Source organism: Neoarius graeffei, chromosome 27 (assembly GCF_027579695.1).
Source record: "Neoarius graeffei isolate fNeoGra1 chromosome 27, fNeoGra1.pri, whole genome shotgun sequence".
NCBI classification, from domain to species: Eukaryota; Metazoa; Chordata; class Actinopteri; order Siluriformes; family Ariidae; genus Neoarius; species Neoarius graeffei.
In genome coordinates this window covers 1,485,603-1,490,115 of record NC_083595.1, presented here as the reverse complement: position 1 = coordinate 1,490,115, position 4,513 = coordinate 1,485,603, and positions in this window count along the sequence as shown.

The window sequence follows — 4,513 nt, the reverse complement described above, 5'->3', positions numbered from 1 at the left end:
TGTTTCTGTGACTGTCATGGTTTAACGTTTTCATTTTCAAATGTAATTTCTTTTTGTAAACTTAAGTTATGATGTTAATCAGGTAAACGCGTCAGTGCAGTAAGCCGTGTGGTGTCAGGGTTCATCTGTAGATGTTCTCGCTTGGACACTCAGGCGATGTGCAGACAGACTGCTGTTCGGTAGGAGTTCACATTAGGTTGATATTTGGTAAATATTTTTATTCATATCTAAGGTTCTAAATTATAAAGATACAGAAATGTCACGGTTCACTTCCTGCTTCTGTTCTAGGTTTTGGTTCATACATTTTCTTCACAGATTTTTACTGTCACTGATTTCCATTAAAATCCCAAACTAAGCTTCTGTATTCAACATTAACCCCCCTCTGTCATTACTGTACCAAAATGTGAAGTACAGCAGACACACTGTTCCCCTAACTAGTGTTTTACTGTGAGATGGTGGTTTTTCCTGCCTGTTAAATCTCTGAATCGGTTCTGTTCATTTTAACAAGATCAGGCTTTCCGAACCCTTATAATGTGTGTAACAGCATGCAGGCCACACACATTCTATGAAAGTTAATAACACATACTAAAGCAGGTTACAGGTAGCGCGTAAGAGGAAGTTTTGTGATGTTAAATACACATATGGGTGTTTTTCCTTTTCTCCTCAGCCATTTCCTGTGGAACCCAAAGCATCCTGGAGCTGAATCTAATTCAGTCACTTTACTTTCTAGTCTCTACTGTGATCACATTCCCACAGGTGTATTTTCGGTTGTGTATCTGAGACATGTTTGTATTCACATTCAGACAGAGACCTGGCAACCCTGATCAATATGGCCATGCTATTGGATTAGAACGTCCCCCTTATACGAGTATAAAAGGTAATTCACACACACATCTCTCTGTTATGACACTCGGAGAGGTTGAAATGAACAACACCTCTTCTGTTAGCCGGATTCTTCAATCCTCTGTTCACGGCTGTGATGTTTTGGCTGAGGTTTTGTCCCGCCTACCGAGTAATCTAATTGGACGACTTTCTCTTGGCTTACCATAGACGATTTCTGATTGGCTCTCTCTGGAAAGGTGTCCTGAGATATTACCTGAACATAATACGAGTTAAACTTTACATTTCTAGGAAGGGGCGGCACGGTGGTGTAGTGGTTAGCGCTGTCGCCTCACAGCAAGAAGGTCCGGGTTCGAGCCCCGTGGCCGGCGAGGGCCTTTCTGTGTGGAGTTTGCATGTTCTCCCCGTGTCCGCGTGGGTTTCCTCCGGGTGCTCCGGTTTCCCCCACAGTCCAAAGACATGCAGGTTAGGTTAACTGGTGACTCTAAATTGAGCGTAGGTGTGAATGTGAGTGTGAATGGTTGTCTGTGTCTATGTGTCAGCCCTGTGATGACCTGGTGACTTGTCCAGGGTGAACCCCGCCTTTCACCCGTAGTCAGCTGGGATAGGATCCAGCTCGCCTGCGACCCTGTAGAACAGGATAAACCGGCTACAGATAATGAGATGAGATTTCTGAAAGTTTTGCACAAGTCTTGATTGTCAACATTTTTGACCGTATTAACAGAAAAATTTTAGAGGTAAATAGAAATAAAAGTGCAGGTATGAGCCAGGGATCGACGAGATGAAAGTTTTGATGGATGAATTATCTCTGTGCAGTAAGAGGAGACAACCAGCAGGGGGAGACACTGACCTGAGGAAACAAGCAGCAGCCGCTTCTGCTCCTCAACAGTGAAGCTCATGTGGAAGTGCTAAAATCTGCAGTTCCTCAAATGGCCACTTGAGGCAGGCTCCAAAAGCGAGTCAACTCCCCCAATGTTAAAACGTCCATGTTTCCAGCCTGGTACGAAAAATGGTGTCGGTCTCTATAGCTAGTTTCCCCGTTCATGACAATTGTATGGAGGTGAATTTTTATAGAATTGAACAGTTTAAATTATATTGAGCCATACATTTATGCACGATTAGCATACCTGCAAACTAGTCGCTTTTCGGTGAAATTCGCCGTTTTGCAAACAAAATATGTCATTCTCGTGATTCTCCTAAATCCGAAGAGTTTTTTTTTTTTTTGGGGGGGGGGGGTCGGGGGATCAGCGGTGGATGGGACTTTCAGTAAAATGGGATTGCCATCTTCACAAGAGTCATTTGGCCAATCACATGCTACTCATTTGGCCAATCACAAACATCCAAGTCAATCCATCTTTCCCACGGTGAACTAAACCTTTGCCTGACTAAACTACAGACAGTAAACATACAACCTGCGTCAGAGACTTCAGCGATCTATGGACACTAGTGACAGACTTGAGGTAAGTCTCGTTATCTGCCAACAATGTAATATGCTGTGTAAATTAAACTTGGTTTGTCAAAGATAATCCTACTTTCACAACGTTATGTGTGTCGTGACATGAAACCTTTTCCAACATGTTTAACGTTATACATAGGGTGACCAGATTTCCCGAGTCTGAAACCGGGACACTTTTGCGCGCGACCATGCTCGTGCACGCACACCTTTTTTTTACGTAAACGTGACACTCAGAGAGGTGCTCATCATTTTGTTGAAGCTCACATTTATCAACATCTCGCATGAAATAAAACAAACAGGCATGTTGTTATCTAGTAGCATAGCGGTATACAGATCAGTTAAATTATGGTCAGACAGCAGATGTTGTAATGGCTGAGAATAGGCCAGGCTATGTCCATAGGCCACATTTACACTGATTTATTCCACCTGTTTGTGAGAACACCAAGAAGAATGCATATTCACATGTAGGCTATATCTCTAAAATTGTATGCACTATAGCATGAACTTAAAAAGTAGATATGTGACCTCAACATAGCCTCGGTCAGAATCAACCTTACTAACCATTCCCCACAACTGAATGAATAAAGCAAGAAGATGTGGACAAAAGTGAACACTTTAATGGAAGCTGCAACAAGCTGTTCAACACAGCAATATGGCCAAACTGTCAGAATGGTGTGTTAAACAGAAACAAAAAAGAGACAAGTGATTTGAGAATATATACTACAGAAACCGAGAGAGGCCCTTCATATAATCCTTCTTTTATTCACCTTGTTATCCCGAGATAACGACATAATTAATTCAAGATCTCGAGAAAACAACACAACTAATTCGAGATCTCGAGAAAACAAAGCAATTATTTCATGATCTCGAGTAAACAGCTGAGAAATGGTTCATTCAGGTGCACCAACAGACTTGTGATATGCGGACTTTGGGGCTATTTCTCATTCTGTATAGAGATCTTGCAGTCACGTGACCGGAAAGTACACAACCCCCATCTTGTCGGTCAAAAACACCGCTGAATACTGCTGCACTCGTGTACAGAATGGATCAATTTCAACCGACGGACTACACGGCTCATTTTTCTAATGAACAGATAACTAGATATATGTCTAAAATAAACGATCTACAGATTAGTGACCCTTATCGATTACCGGACGGAGTTTTCACGACCGTGTCAGTGGATTTTGAACTGCCAGCGGAATACCCAGACGTGTATAATTACCTCATTAACTTTCCCTCACTGTTCAGTGGTGAAGCACTGCGTGCTTATAAATCTCTGGACAGTTATCTCTACAGAAATTCAGGATTTGTCAGTGACTCAGATGTGGCATCTTGTAAACAAGAAAATAATCCTCATTGGATGGGTAAGTCACTTAAGTATTGAGTATAGCACTGACCAGCCGATTATAGAATAGAATAAGGTAATTCCAAATCGTCCGTCTTGTTTACATGGATCTAGCGTTGGAGAGGTAGAGGCTTGGCAGTGGAGGTTTGAGTAGCTGTTTTCTGAGCTTAGTCAACAGGCCGGCTCTGCCTGTAGCCTTGCTTTTGCTTCTGCTCCCGGCGCCGCCTCCTTCGCTTTGCTTCCAATAACAATCCACGGAGACCCCGGAATGTTTTTTTTTTTTTTCTCATCCGGAATGTTGTGCATGCGATGGAAATCGCTACAAACCGTCATTTTCTGCTGGAAACCAATGTCCAGTAAGTCCATACGGTTGTAGTGGATATTGAAGTCTGGTACAGACGAACAACACGCAAAAATACACACAAAAAACATAAAAAACGTGCACAGGTAGGGAGAGCTTGTAGCCGCAGCCGTTGTAGTAGAATTGTATATAGTAGGGTTTTCCAGAAGAAAAGGTAGAAGTAAAAGCAGAAGTAGAAGTAGATGGCATTTGACCGACACGATGGCGTCTGTCACAATCTGGATCGGCTGTGACGTCACATGCAAGTGCTCCATAGACGCAACTTTGGTCATTAGAATGTCTGGAATAATCGATCACCTAATAAGGCAATATTTTGATCAGGGGTTGACACAGGGAGAGATTGCATTAAGTCTTTTAATAAGGGATAATTTCAAAATTAGTCCACGGCACCTCCGCAGAAGACTGGCCCGGCTTCGTCTCTACCCATGGAGATACAGTGATCCAGCTGAGATCATGAAATAATTGTTTTGTTTTCTCAAGATCTTGAATTAATTATGTCGTTATCTCGGGA